Raw genomic sequence first — 21650 nt, 5'->3', positions numbered from 1 at the left:
AGACACGAGAAGGGCAGCAGAAGTGCCTGGAGCGTGGATAGCAGGGACCTGGGGAGTTGGAGAAGGGGGTTGCAATGAAAGGAGAGGAGCTGATGGCACAGGAGAGGAGGAACTGTAGGCTGGGGAAAGCATATCTCCTCCCCCATGTCTATAAACCATGCAGCATCCCATGCCAGAGACTGGTTCCAGATTCATCACCAAAACCCAGAGTACAAACTCTGCTGCGATCTTTCTTGAGGCTGGTAACAGACCAGAATTAAACCACCGCCATGCCTGCCAATGAGCCCATAGTGCCGTTTAGCCAAAGAATTCTACTATGCACTAATTCCACTCCCCAAAGGGGTTTACAGTCCACGATCCTATTAGCAAAAGGCCTTCTGAAAACACGGGAAGGGGAAGTTGTGTCAAATTAAGAGGGAGGACAATTGAGCAAATGCCAGCTAAAAAAACAAAACAAAACAAAAAAACAGCAGATCTCATTCAAACTTGCGGCATATCCATCTGAAAATAGATGGTCTGCATCTTCCACAGGACTCTGGGAAGACACTTTATTACTAGAACTGTCAATTAATTGCAGTTAACTCATGCAATTACCACATATACTCGCTCATAAGCTGAATATTTTTGGTAAAAAAGTGACATATCAAAGAGTGAAGGTTGGCTTATAAACGGGTCTACACCAAAATGTGATGATTTTAAACTCTATGGAATCACTGAATTGAATATCTAATATATTGTCATTTTGTTTACCTGGAGTGTCTGCAGGCACGGACCCCCTCAGCTCCCTGTGGCCGCAGTTCGCTGTTCTCGCAGCTCCCATTGGCTGGGAACGGCGAACTGTGGCCACAGGGAGCTGAGGAGCTCCATGCCTGCAGATGCTCCAAGCAAACAAAACGTCCCAACCTGCCAGCGGCTTACCCTGATGGGCCAGGAGCCAAAGTTTTCCAACCCCTGAAATAAAGGGTCGGCTTATGAAAGGGTCAGACAGTTTTTGCTATTTTTACCTATCTATTTTGAGGGGTCGGCTCATAAAGGAATGGGCTAATGAACAAATATATACGGTAATTCAAAAATTAATCACGATTTAAAAAATTAATTGCAATTAATGGCAATGTTAAACAATAGAATATCAAGTGAAATTTATTTAATATTCAGGATTTTTTCTACATTTTCAAATATATCGATTTCAATTACAACACAGAATACAAAGTGTACAGTGTTCACTTTATTATTTTTATTACAAATATTTGCACTGTAAAATGATAAACAAAAGAAATAGTATTTTTCAATTCACCTCATACAAGTACTGTAGTGCGATCTCTCTATCATGAAAGGGCAATTTACAAATGTAGGGGTTTTTTGTTACATCACTGCACTAAAAAACAAAATAATGTAAAACTTTGGAGCCTACAAATCCACTCAGTCCTACTTCTTGTTCAGCCAATCGCTAAGAGGAACAAGTTTGTTTACATTTATGGGCCATAATGCTGCCAGCTTCTTAATTACAATGTCACCTGAAAGTCAGAACATGCATTCATGTGACACAGTTGTAGCTGGTGTCGCAAGATATTTACTTGCCAGATGTGCTAAAGATTCATATGCCCCATCATGCTTCGGCCATTGTTCCAGAGGACATGCTTCCATGCTGAGGACGCTCGTTAAAAAAGTAATGCGTTAATTAAATTTGTAACTGAACTCCTTGGGGAAGAATTGTATGTCTCCTGCTCTGTTTTACCCGCATTCTGCATCTATTTCGTGTTATAGCATAATAGTCGGATGATGACCTAGTACATGTTGTTTGTTTTAAGAACACTTTCACTGCAAATTTGATAAAATGCAAAGAAGATACCAATCTGAGATTTCTAAAGATAGCTACAGCACTCGACTCAAGGCTTAGAATCTGAAGTGCCTTCCAAAATCTGAGAGGGACGAGGTGTGGAGCATGCTTTCAGAAATCTTAAAAGAGTAACACCCTGATGCGGAAACCACAGAACCCAAATCACCAAAAAAGAAAATCAACCTTCTGCTGCTGGCATCTGATTCAGATGATGAAAATGAGCATGCGTCAGTCTGCACTGCTTTGGATTGTTATCAAGCAGAACCCATCATCAGCATGGACGCATGTCCTCTGAAATGGTGGTTGAAGCATCAAGGGACATATGAATCTTTAGCGCATGACATGTAAATATCTTGCGACGGCGGCTACAACAATGTCATGAGAACACCTACTCGCACTTTCAAGTGACATCGTAAACAAGAAGCAGGTGGCATTATCTCCTGCAAATGTAAACAAACTTGTTTGTCTGATCGATTGGCTGAACAAGAAGTAGGACTGATTGGACTTGTAGGCTCTAAAGTTTTACATTGGTTTATTTTTGAATGCTGTTTTTTTTTTTGTACATAATTCTACATTTGTAAGTTGCACTTACATGATAAAGAGATTGCACGACAGCACTTGTATTAAGTTAATTGAAAAATACTATTTCTTTTGTTTTTTACCGGGCAAATATTTATATATATTTTTTCATTACAAAGTGAGCATTGTACACTTCGTATTCTGTGTGGTAACTGAAATCAATATATTTGAAAATGTAGAAAACATCCACAAATATTTAAATAAACGGTATTCTATTATTAACTGCGCAATTAATTGCGATTAATTTTTTTAATCGCTTGACAGCCCTATTTATTACATGTCACATACTCAGAGGACTTCTTCCCTTTTAATGCACTGACGAGCCTGAAGCTGTATCAATCAGCTGTGGGTTTATTGCTGCAGATGGCTGCAGATATTCTCCCCTTCTTTAATTGCTGTGCCGATCTCAGCAGGAGGTGTAAAAACAAGCAACGCGACAGCAGAGGAGCCGAGCAATGAAAGGGAACCGGAACTGGGCATGTTTCCAAAACTGATCTTGCTGATCGAAAAAAAAAAAGAGAATTTGCTGCTGCAAAGAGATCCAGGCCAGATGCAGGAAACGCTGCAGCTTGCCAGCTTGAAGACAGTCAGATTTTTAAGGCCTGACGGGACCATTTTGATCACAAATGGTGACTTCCAGGATAACGCAGGCCAGAGAGGCTCACTCGATAATTTCTGCATCAAGCCCTAACTTCTGTTTGGGCTACAGCAGGTCTTCTAGAAAGACATCGAGTCTTGACTGAAAGAGGTCAGGGCTAGAGAATCCACCATGACGTTGGTAAGCTGTTCCAATGGTCAGTTACCTTCTGTGACACTGCACCCCATAATCTTCATACCGGTACAATTATAATGATTATAATGATTATGACATAATTATGCCGCATGTGGTACAAGATGTGTCTTGTGAGATGTCCTTCCGGGAGCAGCGTGGCTACATGGTGCACTACTGGCTGGGAGGAATGGGGGGGCCCCAGCTCGTGATGGGGAGGAGGTGCCAATGTGCCTGAGTGGGGCTGGGATAGGCAGGGGCCTGCCTTAGCACTGCTGCGCCGCTGACTGAGAGCCATTGGAGGCAAGTGCCCCCCCGGCGGGAGCATGCACCCCAACCTCCAGCCCTGAACTTCCTGCCCCATACCCCCTCCTGCACCCGGAATCCCCTCCTGCACCCCAAACCCTTGCCCCAGCCCTGAGCTCCCTCCCAGAGCCAGTACCCCATACCCCCTCCTGCACCCAGCCCAGAGCCCCCACCCACACTGCAAACCCCTCGGCCCCAGCCCAGCGCCCGCACTCCCTCCCTCTCCCCAACCCCCTGCCCCAGCCCGGAGCCTCCATACACACTGCAAACCCCTCGGCCCCAGCCCAGCGCCCGCACCCCCTCCCGCTCCCCAACCTCCTGCCCCAGCCTGGTGAAAGTGAGTGAGGATGGGGGAGAGTGGGCGACGGAGGGAGGAGGGATGGAGTGAGTGGGGTGGGGCCTCAGGGAAGGTGCGGGCCAGATCCTGGGTTGCCCTCAAAAAGTGATCTTGGGTGTCAAAAGGTTGGAGACCACGGCCTTAGGAGACGCTTATCCCCCACCTGGTGATCCTTCCCGAGGACGCTCCAGACAGCCTGTGAATAATGGCTGCTCTGACTCAGGAAGGCAGGCAAGGGCATGTGACCAGACCACATGACACTCAACTCCATTTTGGTACCCGTATTTTTCCACAGATTGACTGGGAACTGAGTTCGGACCAAAGGGTTCCCGCCCTATGGAAAAGCTATACAAGGTGGGGAGCGACATCATCTTGTACCCTCACTCCCCCACAAGAGAACCCCTGGAAACACGTGAGGAACAAAGACTGGGAAGTGCTGGTCCCAGGCTAAAGGGATTTCTAGCCTGTGTATGGAAACTTGGGGCACTGCTTGTATCATCAGTCAGGGTGAGAAATTGCTCATTCAAATCCCATCCAGCTAACAGGTTAGACGTAGTTTGCATTTTTATTTGCTAAGTAATCTGCTTTGATCGGTTTGCTATCCCTTATCATCACTTCAAATCTATCCTTTGTAGTTAATAAACTTGTTTTATGTTTTATCTTTACCAGCGTGTTTCGAGTGAAGTGTCTGGGGAAAATCTTTAGCTCAGTTAACAAGGGCTGGTGTGCATATTCCTCTCCACATCGAGGGAGGGGCGAACTGGGTAATAAATTCACACTGGTCAGGTTTTTGATCAGTAGAGCTCTGGGGTCCTAGGCTGGGAGGCTGGGGGTATTACGGCTGTAGACTCTCTATTCTTGGTTCATTCATGCAACTGCAGCTGGGTAGATCCCTGCCTGTGTGAATGCTGGTGGGGATGTAGGACTGGGAGCAGGCTGCAGCTTGTCACAGCAGCAGTGACGCTGGTGAGTCAGAGGGCTCAGTGGCACCCCAGGGGGACAACTCGTCACACCCTCATTGTTCAAAATCCCACCTTCTCTGTAGTCCGAATTTGTCTCGCTTCAGCCTCCAGCCATTGGATCTCATTCTTTTCCTGCTAGGTTAAAGAGCCGTCTGCAGGCAGAGGTCTCTTCCCCATTCAGATACTTCTAAACTGTGATCAAGTTGCATCTTAAGCTTCTCTTAGACCAACTTGATAAGCAGTTGTAGGAAAACACTAAAACCAGCCCGAGCTCCGTTCCTCCCTTCCTCGCAGGAAACAGCACGGTGAAATGCCAAGAGAAGGTTTAACGTTCGCCACCCGGGAACACAGCCCACTTCCGATAATCATTTCACAAGTCCTGCAGCCCTTTGTCTAAATCCACGAGAACTCGAGATCTGGGCAGAGCACAGGAGAGCCCCTTCGGGTACATCTACACAGCCTGCAGCAGCCGGCCCCCCAGCCCAGGTCAGCAGACTTGGCTAGCATGAGCCCCTCACTCTAGACTTCAAAGCCTGGTCTACGTGGCTATTTTTAGAGCATGGCATGAGCCCCCCCGTCCCAGGCTGGGAGGATCGCTGCTACAGGCTGATCCCGCTAGGTGCTGACTGTCATTACTTCCCACAGACATCAATGAGAGACGACCTGGGGCTCATGTTTGACTTGGCCTCTCTCCAGAGCCTCACCCCCAGGGGAGGTTGCAGCTTCTTCTCTCCAGAACAGCTCTCACATCTTTGCTTACCATTCACGCAGCTAAAACCAGTCGTCTCACATCTCAGCTACTGCAGCACTCGCCTCTCTGACCTGGACAGCTGCAATCTTGCACTTTAGTCTAGTTGCTACGATCATTCTCCTAACCGCCGCTTTGACTGCTTCGATCAACCAATATATACTGAGCTAATATATATCGAATCACATCAATATGCATTATTCACAACACATATTAATATGCATTCAGCACACCGTATCAATGAACCATCATATTGTATATATATTTCTAGTAGTGACATGGCCCGAATCGGCCTACGTCCTGCTATAATCCTGTTCACTTACGTTAAGTATCCCATAACACCTTGTATTAGCTGAAGTAGGCTTTGGCTTAAACAGGTAGGAAACCTGTCAGGATCAAGACATATGAGTGTTCTACCCTGGTACAAGCTGAGGAGGTGCCTTCACGCCCTTGGGACCTGGAATGCGTGTGTTCAGATAAAGAGCAGACCACGGTGCCAGAAAAACAAGGTAGAAAGAGGATTGATTTAATCTAGCCTCAGAGGATGCAGACAGCACCTTTTTACAGGACAGGAAATGCTACCCGTGTGCACTGCTGCTATTAGAGAGACACGGTGGGTGAGGCAATATCTTTTATTGGACCAATAAAATTAACCCTGTCTCTCTAACATCCTCGGACCAACATGGCTACAAGACTGCATACAACATTGCTGCTCTAGCAATCTGGACTGGCTGTCTTCCCGACTTCAGGTCAACTTTGCCGACACGGTTAGTTTTTGCACACGAAAGGAAGCAGCCCTGGCGGATGAGCCATGCAAGAGTGCCTTCGGTACTTAAGGGAACCTCCATGCAGGTGGGGAAAAGGGTAACCAAACATCTGCTAAGCAGAGGACTAAAATTTACTAGCCTGAGAGGCAAGATCCAGCGAAAACTCCCACTGAGAAATCGTACCCACTACTTCCATCACTGACAGTCCCCAGAGTGCCACCCTGTCTTCCGTCCGATAGCTTCATCTTCCGTACCAGCCATTCGTTAGCGGGTGTAACTTTGGAAGCAAGCCTTCTTTGTCAGGTGAATTCAACAGGCTGCCCAAGATAGCTGCCCGAAATTAGCATCACACTGAACCTGTTTCCCCCTGTACTCTACCACTACTGACGTTCAGCAGTACACCGGATCGATACTGGTTATTTGGTCTCTCGAGTATATTTCATAACGAACCAATGTGTAATGAAGCCACTGACGACACCATTTACCAACACATCCGCCTGCTGCCCCTCTCCCCCCCGAAGGGCAGTGCCCCATTGTTTCCTTATGCCCCTCAGTCAGTCTGTCTGTCTCCACCTATTGTCTCTTGCCTTAGACTTAGACTGCAAGCGCTTTGCGGCAGGGATCACCGGTCGGTTCTGTGTTTGCACAGCACCTAGCACAATGGGATCCCAGTCCAGGACCGGGGCACTTAACACTGCCACAATACAGCCAACTAACAGGATCAGCACTGCCATTCCTAGCTCCGGGGAGGTTTTATGCCAGGGAAAGGTGCTTAGTTGTTGGCACTAGAAACAAAGTCTTCTGTCCACTCACTGAATGGGCGTGAAGACTGAGCTCTCCTGTCACCCCTAGAAATGGTCTCCATGGGTTGGGTCTTTAGGTGCGTTGTTGGGGGTCATCATCAGCGATCCCTTGACTCGGGGATGATCTCTACCATGGACTTACATGTGGGTCCTTGGATGACTCAGGAGTCCGATCCTGGAACCACAGATCTGTCCACAATAGTCAGACATTTTCTGGCGGGCCAGCTGCCTGCTGGGAGAAAATTCCTTCCTTTTCCTCCCATCTCAGCTTCGAGGGCAAGGCGCTTCTCCTTGAAGCAGGCCACTGCCTGATGGAAGATGTGGCACCATTGGGGTCGGATGGTGGCTTGCTCCTCCCAAGTTCCTCCCACCCAGTTGTTGGGGTACAGTACATAGGAACTACTGATGTACCAAAGGAGTTCTCTTTAGTGCTGTTGGGATCGGATTCAAAGCCTTCCATTGCTGCAGACCTAACACCAGCACTATGCATCTTTCCAAAAGGAAAAGCTATATCATTCAATGCAAAGACTGACTAATGTCCATTTCTCAGCTTTAATGCTGCATCAAGCACAAGCCAGGAGGTTCAAGAGTTAGAGACACATTCTGCTCTTGGTTAAACCAACATCAATTTGGAGTGGCTATTAGAACATAAGAGCGGCCAGACTCGGTCAGACCAAAGCTCCATCTAGCCTGTCTTCCAACAGTGGCTGGTGCCAGGTACCTCAGGGGGAATGAACAGAGCAGGTCGTCATCAAGTGATCCATCCCCTGTCGCCCATTCCCAGCCTCTGGCAAACAAACAGAGGCTAGAGACACCATCTCTGCCCATCCTGGCTAATAGGAAGTTGATATACACCTGTGTAACAGACAGCAGAATCTGGCTACATTTTCCATAGCAACCCTGCCATAATTGCCAACCCTGCATGTGCTGTACATCAGGAACATAGGGCCATCAGAAGCCTGGCAGGGATTTGCTGTCCATTAGATTTTGCTGAGCTTGCAGTTTCAAAAAACAAAAACAAAAAGCCCTCAATCTTCCAGTTAATTTACTGTGACTAATACAATAACAAGCAATCAGCTGTCCACATGGCGCTGACTCGGAGCCTGGAAATAAACGTAAAGTGAATGAAGAGCAAATCTCTTTTGCATGAAATGAAACCATTCGGAAGACTTTCCTGGTCTGTGTTTCACAGTGCAATCAGCAATAGATCCAAAGGCTGGAGCATGCGAGGTGCGTGCATTGCTACTATAGCAATCTGGACTGTCCGGCTTCCTGGCTTGAGTTCAGCTTCTCAAACATCATGTTGCCTGGTTAGATTTTGCATCTGAAAGGAAGCTGCCTTGCTGGCTCAGGTGTGCAAGAGTGTTTTGGTAGTTAAGGGAACCTCGATGCAGTTGGAAACCCGGGTAACCAAACATCTGCTATGCAGAGGACAACATTTATTAGCCCAAGAGAAGATGAACCAGCAAGATGCAGGGAAAACTCCCACTGAGACAGCTTACCCACTACCTCAGTCACCGATGGCTACCAGAGCGCCACCCCATCTTCATCTGCTGTATCAGCCCCTAGCGAGTGGATTATAATAACGTGACGATCACAGCGTCTCCTTGGGCTGGATCTCTGCGCCTCTGCCTTGGGGGTTTATCACCGTAGTACCAGAGCCCCTAGCTGCTTACTCAACCCTAGGCCTACTGACTGGCAGAGGGCAAAATGCGTCTGTTCTACCTCTCTGCTAACTCTCTGGCTGCTCTTAGGGGATTTCGCCAGCACTGTATCCCTCCCCCACCTGCAGCTGCTACTTGGGGGTCCTTCTGGATTACGAGCTTTCTCGGGGGGCCAGGCTGAATCTGAAATGAATTAAGGACCATGACGAATCTCAACAGCTTCCACTCTTAGCTGCAAGTCCCATTTCTTTGACCTGCCGCCTCTGAGAAACCCATAGCAATGTGTACATCAAATATTGATAGCTACATTCCAAATCAAAACACTCCCCTGCACACACTCCTCCCGCTAGGGAGGGGAAGAGAGAACATACATGTGACAGATTTTAGACAAGGTGCTTAATGCATGACTGGAAAGTGCTCAGATATAAGCGGGCTCCTCACCATGTACACAAACTATACAGAGCAGAACGGGATAGAACACCAGCCTCTGCAGCCCTAGCATGAAACTGACGTGATCCAGAGAGTGCTATGGTTCAGGGTTAGCACTGTCCAGATCACGTTAGTTTCACGCTAGGGCTGCTTAAAAGCTCAGTGGAGAAACTGACCATATCCTCAGGTTGCTGCTGGGCAAAGCATTCAGAGCACACTGTATGTGTGAAGGCTTCAGAGCTCCATCGACCTCTAACTCATTTGCTTCTGACTTGGACTGGTTGTGTGTCCTTCCAGGAGGAATTAAGATCAAGCCAAGTTTGAAGCATTTAGCTTCAACAACCTAAGCTATACCAGCAAAATGTTTCAATGGGAACATTTCAGAAAGGGGATTTTCCTTCTCCTTCTCCACAGAACTGAAGAGCTCAAAGCAAAGGAAAAGGGATGAACTGATTTTGTTCCAATTTTGCACATGTACACAACAAAAATATTTACACCTGAGCTGATGCTAAGCATGATAGCATCAAGTTTAAGCATAAAAAGTGATGAATAGAGTTGACTTTTTTTTCAGCCAATAGTAAATGCACCAAAAAACGCGTTTTTCAGGGCACCAAAACTATTTGTGAATTCAAATTAAATTCAACGGACAGTTTCCGCTGGAAAAAAACTGAAAACAAAAACTTTGGAAATGGCAGAATGGTTAATTTAGGAAAAAAACAAAATGGATCATTATGAAATGTCAGTTCAAACAGACCTTCAAAACAGGTCGTTTCAATCATTTTTCCCCCCCTTGTTCATTTTGGCAGAAAAAAACCCCAAATCAGTTTCAGTTAAAAACAAACCGACTTCTTTTTGGTTTGGCCACTGAACGGAACAAATGGATGATTTGCTCAGCTCTGCGGGAGGACACTCCAACCAAGAGGAGGGCTGGAAAGGAAACTTCTCTGCGGTTCCAGCCAGCAGCGGGGTTGCTGCAGAACAGAAGCAAAGCTCCGATTTGCAACGTGCGGCTCACCTCTGCTTGGAACTGAGGAAAGCGTGTTCCACCTTTTCCTGCCTAAAGCGTGGGCCAGGCTGGGTATCGGCCACCGGTGGTGGGAATCTCCACTGTAGACCAGGTTCAGCTACAACTACCTATTTTATTTATGTATTTATTTATTTGGGTGCAAGTTTTCCCACAGTGTTCGTTAGGTACACATACTAGAACTAAGGTAAAGAGAACTGTGGAGCTGGAGGGAGAGGGTGTGCGCGCGCTTGCTACTGGGTGTAACAGAACATCTTTGAGTCAAGCTGGGTTCTCTTTTGAAACATAATACGCTCCTGGGATCACCAGAAGCACTGGTGCCCCATGCAGGAACCCCTGGGTTAGGTTCTCTGGCCTGTGTCATGCAGAAGGACAGACTAGATGATTAGAATGGTCCCTCCTAGCCTTAAAAAAAAACAAATTATGAAGTAATAGTAGGACAGACTCCAACCCTGCAACAGGGCTCTGCATGGATGCAAGAGTCACACTATGTAGATGTTGCAGGATCAGGATGAGGTTTGGGGGGCAGGGGGGTTTAAGAGATGAATGATCACAGCTGTCCTGTTTTGCTAGGCAGGGTCACTCACCAGCCATCACAGACCTTCCCTATTGCAGTTTCATTTGATGTGATTAAAGGACTTTTTTTTTTTTTTTTTTTTTTTTTTTTAAAAGGTTCTCCATAGAAGTGAAAAGCCTAGAGAGCCGATTCTTTGCCACAGCAGCAGAGAGGAGCTTTAAATTAGGACAGTACGTGGGAGACTGAGGTGGACCCAGGGAGCAGAAAACCCAAAATAAGAGTGGGTGGGTTTCATTCAGTCCTGCCACAACTTGGATCACTCTCTACACTGATGCTACATCAGAGCTGCCACCACCACTGATACCCTGGAAGCTCAGCGTGGGATGGGAGGGGCTGTGGGGGGGTGTGTGGTCTATTTTTTAAAGGCTGGTCACGAGGAGGAGAAAAACTGGGGCCTTCCTCGTTATTTGTGCCCGTGACACAAACAGCCACCGTCTCCCATTCTCCTCATTCGGCCCGAAGCCCAAACCAAAATCACGCTATTGCCTGTTGACTAGACGATCAGTCTTAACTTCAGAAAACTGAGCCAAAAGGTAAGAAAATTAAACATCATTCTGGGCTGTATTAGCAAGAGTGTTGTAAGCGAGCCATGAGAAGTAATTCTCTTCCACTCTGCTCCGCACTGATACGGCCTCAGCTGGAGTATTGTGTCCAGTTCTGGGCACCACATTTCAGGAAAGATGTGAACAAATTGGAGAAAGTCCAGAGAAGAGCAACGAAGGTGATGAAAGGTCTAGAAAACATGACCTGTGAGGGAAGATTGAAAAAATTGGGTTTGTTTAGTCTGGAGAAGAGAAGACTGAGAGGGGACATGATAACAGTTTTCAAATACATAAAAGGTTGTTACAAGGGGGAGGGAGAAAAATTGTTCTTGTTAACCTCTGAGGATAGGACAAGAAGCAATGGGCTTAAATTGCAGCAAGGGCGGTTTAGGTTGGACATTAGAAAAAACTTCCCATCAGGGTGGTGAAGCACTGGAATAAATTGCCTAGGGAGGTTGTGGAATCTCCATCATTGGAGGTTTTTAAGAGCAGGTTAGACAACCCCCTGTCAGGGGTGGTCTAGATAATGCTTAGTCCTGCCTTGAGTGCGGGGGACTGGACTAGATGCCCTCTCGAGGTCCCTTCTTCTAGTCCTGGGATTCTATGATTCTATGAAATCGTTTTGTACAATGGCAGCTCTCGGGCTTCAGATCGTACCTGCCTGGCTGCGTGGCAGCCTCTGACTGCTTAGAGCAATCAAACAATTGCGGACATAACATGCATCCTCCTGACATCCCCCTTCTCTCTTCCCCTCCCCACTTGGATGCGAGGAGGTTGCTGCACTGCCACCACTCCAGTCGGTATCATTCACTGAGAAAAGAGGGAGAAAGTTATTCAGGTGAAGAGAGCCCACCTTCGCCTGGTGGGCTGACAGAGACACCCACCAACCTACAGACCTGGTACTTGCCTTCCCAGATACTGGTGAATTATGCCAGCATATGAGGCAGCCCCAAAGAACGTCGTCCCCTGCGCAAAGAACCAGGAGCACCGTAGGCAGCAGTTGGGAATGCCCCGCGTTAGCAGAGCATGTGCCTCAGGCCACCCTGCAGGGAGGCTCACTTCTAATCCCCTTCCCATGCCCAGCTGCAGGGGGCAACGCGATGGGGTGCCCACACCACAGTGACATGGGAGAAGGGGCTGGGACTCTGAAGATCTGGGTTTTGTCCCTGGCTCTGCCACCAACAGTGGCAAGTCGCTTTAGCGTCTCTGTGTGTCAGTTCCCCTTTTGTAAAAAGGGGGTGACAACACGCCCCCACTTCCTGGGGGTGTTGCAAGGCCAGATACAGTAATAACTGCAAGGGGTTCAAACACCATGATGGGGGCCATATAAGTCCCTAGATAAAATGGATCCAGTACGTCCTAGGAGCCAGTGATCCAGGCACAGCTGCGGGTGTTGGAACATAAAGCGCGGCAAGGGCAATATCGAAGTTTATTAGCCTGATTATTGAGGGCCTGGAAGCACATTTCAATTATTTATATTACAGTAACATTCAAGGGCCCAGTCATGGACCCATGCGCTAGGTGCTGTACAAACACCTCTAGGGACCTAGAATGCTGGCCATACTTACAGACCCTTGGAAGCAGCGACTGACGAAGGTTTGGGGAGCAATGGTGGCTAATCAGCTCACCAGTGCGACGCTGTGGCCAAAAGAGCGAATGCGATCCTGGGATGAACAAACGGGAATTTCAAGTAGGAGCAGAGAGGTTATTTTACATCCATATTTGGCACTGGTGTGACCGCTGTGGGAATAGTGTCCCCAAATCTGGTGTCCACAATTCAAGGAGGAGGTTGATAAATTGCAGAGAGGTCAGAGAAGAGCCAGGAGAATGATTCAAGGATTAGAAAAGCTGGTTTACAGTGACAGACTCAAGGAGCTCGATCTATTTAGCTCAACCTCACCTCCAATAAGATTAAAGTTCAACCGTTCTCAGGCTAGGCAGCGCCTAAGGTTTCTCCCTCAGAGCTTCTAAGCCCACATCCTAGATCAGCTCCCTCCCAAGAGAGCCAACCCCATCTCTCTTATATCCAGCTAAGAGAACAAACCACATGCCTTGGTGAGTCAGCAAGGCCCCTTATGCTTTCCCAACAGGATAAGCACCTAACAGGCTCGGGTGTGTGTCAGGCAAACTGTTAAAAGAACCAAGAATTCTCTTCTCTCTCGAACACTTCTGACTCCATAATTATATGACAGTCAGTTTCTGCTACCTCTGATCATTGCATCAGGATAAACGTTTCCAATTCACTAGCTGCTCCATCAGAGCTGCGAGCAGCTCTCCTGCACCAAAGCACAATACTGGGCTTTATCTCAATGTGTCTTACAAGGGGGGAGATTCTTTGAGCTGGGTACGGAGTCATTGAGGTCACAGATTGCAAGGCCAGAAACGACCACTGTGATCATCTAGGCTGACCTCCTGTATAACACAGACCAGAGACCTGCCCCAAAACAATCCCTAGAGCCGAACTTTTAGACAACCAGCCAATCTGGTTTTAAAACGGTCAGTGAGAAAGAATCTACCATGATCCTTGGTAAATTGTCCCAATGGTTAATTATTCTCACTATTCAATTTACGCCTCATTTCCAGTCTGAATTTGTTTGCCTTCAACTTCCAGCCATTGGATCGTGTTAGACTTTTCTCTGCTAGACTGAAGAGCCCATTACTACATTTGTTCCCCATGTAGGCACTTCTAGATAGAGCCCTACCAAATTCATGGTCCATTTTGGTCAATTTCACGGTCATAGGATTTTAAAAATCATAAATGTCATGATTTCAGCTATTTAAATCTGAAATGTCATGGTGTTGTAAGTGTAGGGGTCCTGACCCAAAAAGGAGTTGGGGGAGGTGGGGTCACAAGGTTATTGGAGTGGGGGGTTGTGGTATTGCTATCCTTACTTCTGCGCTGCTGCTAGCGGGACGCTGCCTTCAGCGCTGGGCTCGCGACCAACAGTCGCCGCTCCCAAGCCGCCCAGCGCTGAAGGCAGAACAGAAGTAAGGGTGGCAATACCGTGACCCTCCCTAAAAAAAACCTTGCAACCCCCCTGGAACTCCCTTTTGGGTCAGGATCCCCAATTTGAGAAATGCTGGTCTCCCCCGTGAAATCTGTATAGTATGGGATAAAAGCAAACAAAAAAGACCAGATTTCACGGGGGGAGACCAGATTTCATGGTCCGTGACGCGTTTTTCATGGCTGTGAACTTGGCAGAGCCCTACTTATAGACTGATCAAGTCATCCTGAACCTTCTCTTAATTAAGCTAAACAGATTGATCTCCTTGAGTCTATCACCAGAAGGCAGGTTTTCTAATCCTTTCATTATTCTCATGGCTCTTCTCTGAACCCTCTGCAATTCATCAACATCCTTCTTGAATTGTCAACGCCAGAATTGGACACAGTCCTCCTGCAGTGGTTACACCTGCGCCAAATGGAGGTAAAGTAACCTCTCTAGCCTTACTCAAGATTCCCGTTTATACATCCAAGGATCAAATTCGCTTTTTGGCCACATCATCACACTAGGAGCAAACGTTCTGCTGATTATACACCACAATCCCCAAATCTTAAATTAAACGTATCTTTTCCTAAAGCAGGTGGGGGAATTCCAAATGTCGTCTCCCTCGAAGCAACGGAGCGTGCAGGGCACAGCACAGCAGGGGCCGGGAGCAACAAAAAACAGATCAGCAGATGCCAGGCACAGCTGTGGCATTTTCAGAAGCAGAATTCCTTTAAACTGCTGTGGTGACGTTCGCACGTGCATTTGCTGACTTGATGCTTTCTAATCCGATTTCGGCTTCGGGGGAAGACTGGAGCACAAGAATCAGCAGTTTGTGCAGAGGGGTTGGGAACACCATCTGCATCGTTAATAGCAAGCCATATTTTCCTAGAGATCAGTGTCCCAAAATGTGCATGACCTTCCCCAACATCGTCCCCACATGTAGCTGGAACCACGGGGGCACGTTTCTTATGACCTTCAACTTAAGATGCTTCCTTGCTGTTAAGGAAACTCTCTGTGGACCTAAAACAACCTTATATTTAGAGGCAAAGTGTTCAAGCCATGGTTAGAGGTTCTACCGGGGCTACAATTGGGTGGGGGAAGTGGTTCCTCCTGAAGAGTGAAGAGGAGCATTCAAGGTTTGCAAACCAAATAAAGAGGATTTCACACTTAGCCAGAGTTTGCCAAGCAGAGTTCACCAAGCTGCCCTGCAACGATGCCAGGGTGGTGGAGTTGGCTTAGGAGAGACCTTCCAACCCTGCTATCTGCCATTCAAAGCCATGCAGATCGCTGCTCATCGGGCAGTGCATAGAGCGACTCCTTCTCTTCCTAGCTGAAGTGTCTTTTTAGGCCCTCTCTGCTCTGAGCCCTTCCCTCCCCCCGATGCTTTCCCCATTGACACAACTCTGCTGGTCCCCACAGGTGCCCTGAAGTACTGTCCTCTCCTGACCACAGGTACATTGGGAACAGATGCAAGAGGCTAAAGGGGTGGACTGAGGTTACTGAATGGGGAAGAATCCAGATTAATTGAAGGGAGGGAACCCACAGTGGCTGGATAAAGGAGGGGACAGGCTGGGATCCTGAGTCCCCCACCCAGATGGTGGAAGACAAGGAATGGGGACCACCCACCCTGTTTCTAACAGATTGAGCACCGCTCAATGCTCAAGAGGAAGATTCTCTCCCTTCTGTGCTGTCGTTAATGTACCTACCTGCAATTCCTTCCCAGCTGCAAATCCAATGACCAGTCTAGCCAACGGCGTGTGAGCGAGAACGGAAGAACTGGAATCCCTTTTCTTTGCACCACGGCACCACTTCACGTCTTCTGAGTGCACCGTGGTTTACAGCGCGACACTTCCCAGGGGGCCAGAGAGACCGGGTCACTGCACACAACTTGGATGGCAGTGTCCCAGAGCCCAGAAGACAAAGGAGCACTGCACCCTCTGAGCTGCTCTATGCAACCTCGATTAGTTACCAGCAGAGCTGAGCATTGCAGGGTCTTGCTGGGCCTGAGGATGGTACTACAGTGTACAAAAAACCCCATCTAAACTGCTCTAACAATCAGGGTATTTATAGAGGCAAAAAGATGGATCCGTGGTACACTCTGCCTACCCTATGAAGAGAGGGTCAGAGTTAAATGGGGGTTAGCTCAGAGAAGAGGGAGATTGAGGGAAACCCTTGGCAGTCCTAATAACTGACCTGTTCTGAAAGTGACGGCCACTCTACTGGCAGACGCACCGGGGACTGAAGCAAGAACCTCCAGAGCGAAAAGCGTGAGCGCCTACAGCTTGAGCGAAAGGAACATGCACTATCGGTCACAGAGCGGAACCCGCAACACCTCACCAGGGAGTCACCCAACCCAGGGGTGCAGTACCTGCCCAGGAATTGGATAGCGCACGAAAGAAAGGGGGAGGCTACACTCAGGAAAGACTTCATCTCCCACCAGGTTCTCACTCAAAAAGCTGGCATGGGGGAGAAAGGGCGTAAGTGAGTTTAAGGAACAGATGGGTCATAGAGCAAACTAGAGATGAAGAAACTTATTAAACCTATTCCACGCCCAGGCCATGCAGGATTGTTCCTTACTGTATATTCTTCCAGTGCTTTACCTAACCCACTTCAAAAGGTCTCAGGTCCTGGAAATTCCATCACCTGCAGCCACTGCATCTTGGGCTGCAACCATGTCAGAAATGGAGCTAAGTGAGGTTTGGATGGGTTATTAATGGGATGGGAAACCCAGGTGCTGAAGTAAGGAGTACAGATGACCGAGTAGATGCTACTCTTCCCTGAAAGTCAGGGCTGACACAGAGCCCTAGCACATGCTAATGGAGCTGTGGACTTTTGAGGACAGAACACTGAGGTAATGACCTCTCGTGGTCATGGACGGTCTCATGATACCTTCCACAAAGGCCAAGGTGTCAGCTGCAATGTCCTGGCTAGAATCAAGCCACCATAGCTGTATTTTGCCTCCTCAAGTTCCTGTGCTGTTTCCACTGGGCGAGAGGGAGAGTTAGCGGGCGCTGCTATGCCCCATCGCGGAGGTGGCCGTCTTCCAGCGGCAGAACAGATCACCTGCACATCGCCAACTCGCTGGTTGAAGACTGCAAAGCTGGGCAGCACTTTGGGATTAAAGGCACTTTGCAAACCTATTTGGGGTCATCATGCAGGGGACTGGACTAGATGACCTCTTGGAAGTCCCTTCCAGTCCCATGATTCCCTCGGGACAGCTCTTACAACCCAGTAGAGCTTGGTATAGGGAAGCTGTTCTGGATATTCCAGCCTAAATGATCCTTCGCTTCAAACGACAGCCTCTCAGACCCCCTCGATCCTTCCTTCCATCCACTCCACTTCTGCCTTCAACCCTCGCTTAGCCAAGCCAAACTTGTCTACCTCCTAGTGGCTCCTGATAATCCGCCCAGCCCCTCCGTGGTGATAGAACCCCCACCTGCGGCTGCTTCTGCGTCTGGATGGGACGCACCTGACTTAAGAGAAGCTGGAGAAAACTGGATTAGGCAGCAGATGACTCCATCCACAAGTATTGACATGGATCGTTTAAACCATCAAGAACACACCCATGGCCGTGTGTAATAAACTGTGCACACTTGTGTTCAAAAATACCTCTACGCCATTATGAACAATGGGCCAGATCCACAACGGGTGTCGATCAGCGTCCTTCCACTGACTTCAGTGGCACGGTGTCGGTCTACACCAGCTGAGGATCTGGCCCGATGGGCAAAAACCAAGGTGAGGCTGCTCTGTAATTCAGCGCCACGCGCGACTGTCAGCACCTGTAACAGCGTCGCCGGATATGTGCAAAGAACGTTTAAGCCCCAGGAACAGCCAGTCTAGAAGAGATCAAATGCCCTTTGAGGGAACTCAGAAAAACAACAACATGAAAAAGCCTTCCATTTAGTCTTTCATACAAGGAGGGAAACACAGGAAATAATACAAAGTCAGTGCTTTTTCCCTTTCCACCCTGTTGAGTTTATGCTTAACGAGAGAGGCATCAATAATACAAGACAGAACAAGACCAGCAATCAGGCCATTCTTTGCCCAAAACTTGGATAATTGGTTTTCGTTTCAGTCTTCTGAATGCTCCGCAATCAGCTGTGGCGTGGGCACCAGAGTGATAAAAATGCATTCTCCTACTGCACAAGCAAAGCTTTCGGGCTTCTTTCAAAGCGGGGGGATTGGTGCAAAGGGGGCGGAATCTGTGCGCCGGCAGGAGGCAGGGATCCTGAACCTACGCCGAGAAGTAAAACAAAAAACAACGCTTGTCTCAAAGTTCTGCCAAGGAGGAGAGTCAATGGGACATGGAAGAGCAGAAGCAAACAGGGGTTTTGTGATGCAGTTTTGAGAAGGAGTGAGAGGCAGAGACACCACAAACATACTGTAAACTTAGGCCAATAACCAACTCCCCCAAAACAAAAAACAAAACCAACAAAACCCTGGAAGAGTAAAAATAACACCAGCAGAAGTCCAGCAGTGGGGTGGGGGCTAGATAGTTTATTGCATTGAATGCTGCATGTACATTTACCTGCCCAGTGGACAGGTGGTGTATGTGGCAATACAAAGCACACAGATCATGGCCCTAAGAGACACAGGACGGCCTCTTGCGGCCAGAGTGGCTGAAGTGGAAGAGCAAAGAGAGACAGAGAGGTGCACAGAGGAGACTTTCAGGGACACGGCAGACCAGCTCCATCCCCAGTCTGACAGCCACTAGACTGTGGAGGAGGAGAGGGAAAGTCTCAGGGAAGGAGAACATCAAATTGGACCAGAGGGACATGATCCCATAGGTGAAACCCTGCTTCCAGATGATGCTAGGTGTCCTCTTGCACTGAGAAGACCGCTCCGGGGGAGGAGACCCCAGTTACTAGGAAGAGCAAGGTAATAGTAATGGGGGATTTAAGAGCTGGGTTTGTGATGACCAGGAGAACTGCATGGTGAATTGCCTGCCGGACACGAAGGTTGCAGATTTCAGGAGATATCTTGACAGACTTATGTGCAGTGCTTGGGAGGAGACAGTGCTCATGGTACATGTAGGTACCACTGACATAGGGAAAGATAGGTGAGAGGTCCTGGTGCCAAATGCAGGCTGCTAGGTAAGAGATTAAAGTCCAGGACCTCCATGGTAGCATTCTCTGAAATGCTTCCAGTTCCACGAGCAGGGTCAGTCAGTCAGGCAGCACTGCAGGGTCTCATGCATGGATGAGATGATGGTGTAGGGAGGAGGGTTTTAGGTTTACTAGGAAGCGGGAAAACTTTTGGAAAAGGAGGACTCTAGACAGGAAGCATGGGCTCCTCTGAAACCAAAATGGAACCAGAGTGCAGGAAGGTAAAATTAAAAAGGTTGTAGAGGATTTTTAGACTAAGAGGGGGGAAAAGACGACCGCTGTGGAGGAGCAAACGGTTTGGGCGGAGACATCCCTTAGGGATGAGTTTATTAAAGGGGGAACTCTATAGTGTAGGAAAAGAGGATAGGAAAGAAGCTGCTAAAGTACAGGTAGGAGCCAGTGAGGAACGTCAGGTGTAAAAAAGTCCCATTTAAAGATGAAGGCAAGCAACTGAATCCTGACAAAATGCACAAGTGCTTATATACAAATGCTAGAAGTCCAAATACTAAGATGGGTGAACGAGAATGCCGGGCATTAAATGGGGATATTGATATAACAGGCATCATGCCTCTTGGTGGAATGAAGATAATCAATGGGTAACTGTAACACCCGAGTATACAGGAAGGACAGAATAGGTTGTGCTGGTGGAGGAGTGGCGCTGTATGCGAAAGAAAGTGTGGAGTCAAATATAGTCAACACCTTAGCCGAATCAAACTGCACCATAGACTCTCTATGGATAGAAATCCATACTTGAACAATAAGCACCTAGCCGTAGGGATATACTACTGACCACCTGACCAGGAGAGTGACTGTGAAATGCTCAAGTTGATTAGAGAGACTACAGAGGCAGAAAACACACTAATGGGAGGGGAGGGGAGGGGAGGGGGGGGTTCCAACTATCCCCATATTGACTGGGTACATGACACCTCAGGATGGGATGCAGAGATAAAGTTTCTTGACATCTTAAATGACAGTTTCTTGGAGCAGCCAGTCCTGGAACCCACAAGGGGAGAGACAATTCTTGATTTAGTCCTCAGTGGAGCACAGGATCTGGTCCAAGAGGTGAGTATAGCTGAACCGCTCGGTAATAGTGACCATAATGTAATTAAATTTAACATCCTTGTAGTAGAAAAAGTGCCATCATTAGCAGCAGTTAACTTCAAAAAAAGGATCTATACAAAAAATGAGGAAACTAGTTAAATCGAAATTAAAAGAAACAGTATCAGGAGTGAAATACCTGCAAACTGCATGGCAACTACTTAAAAACACCATAACAGAGGATCAAGTAAATGTACACCCCAAAATAAAAACAAAAATAAAAATAAAAAAACAAAAACAGTAAGAGGACCAAAAAAAGGCCACCCTGGCTAACCAGCAGAGTAATGGAGGCCATTAGAGGCAAAAAGGCATCTTCTAAAAATTAGAAGTCAAATTCTAGTAAGGAAAATTGAACGGAACATGAATTTTGGCGATTCAAGTGTGCAGGCCAAGAAAGAATTTGTGGAACAAATAGCTACGGACACAAAAACGACACAGAAAACCTTTTTTTAAGCGCATCAGAAGCAGGAAGCTTGTTAAACAATCAGTGGGGCAACTGGGCAATCAGGGTGCTAACGGAGCACTCAGGGAAGACAGGGCCGTTGCAGAGAAGCTAAATGAATGCGTCGCATTGGTCTTCATTGCAGAGAACGTGAGGGAGATCCGCACACCACAGCTATTCCTTTTAGGTGACAAATCTGAGGGACAGTCCTAGATGGAGGTGTCGATAGAGGAGCTTTTGAAACAAATCAATAAAGTAAACAGCAATAAGTCACCAGGACCAGACGGTATCACCCAAGAGCTCCGAAGGAACTCAGATATGAAACTGCAGAACTACAAACTGTGGTATGTAACCGATCACTTCAATCAGCCTCTGGAGGGTAGCTAATGTAAAGATTATTTTTAAAAGGGCTCCAGAGGTGATCCTGGCAATTACAGGCTAGTAAGCCTTACTTCAGTACTGGGCAAACTGTTTGAAACTATAGTAAAGAATACAATTATCAGACACATGGATAAACGGAATATGTTTGGGACGAGCCAACAGGGCTTTTGTAAAGGAAAATCATACCTCACCATTTCAGAACACCCAGGCCCAGTTTGAACCTATAACTGACCATTTGCCTGCGCAAATGCCCAATTTGCACACACAAGTGCCTATGGCTCTGGCCTCCTGAG

At 47.6% G+C, this 21650-nt stretch overlaps 1 protein-coding gene and 1 long non-coding RNA gene across 3 annotated transcripts in view; one reads left to right on the top strand and one right to left on the bottom strand.

Annotated features, from left to right (window-relative positions):
• Positions 1-21650, bottom strand: part of ADISSP (adipose secreted signaling protein) — a 161262-nt gene that overhangs the window by 69122 nt on the left and 70490 nt on the right. The gene's annotated exons all lie outside the window — the stretch shown is intronic.
• LOC128838046 (uncharacterized) lies at positions 2968-4493 on the top strand. The gene is made up of 2 exons (XR_008445081.1): positions 2968-3194; positions 4124-4493. It is a non-coding gene; the product is annotated as an uncharacterized LOC128838046 (long non-coding RNA).

Source organism: Malaclemys terrapin, chromosome 5 (genome assembly GCF_027887155.1).
Source record: "Malaclemys terrapin pileata isolate rMalTer1 chromosome 5, rMalTer1.hap1, whole genome shotgun sequence".
In the NCBI taxonomy this organism is placed as follows: Eukaryota; Metazoa; Chordata; order Testudines; family Emydidae; genus Malaclemys; species Malaclemys terrapin.
The sequence above is the reverse complement of the archived record's forward strand: the minus strand, read 5'-3'. Positions and strand labels throughout refer to the sequence as shown.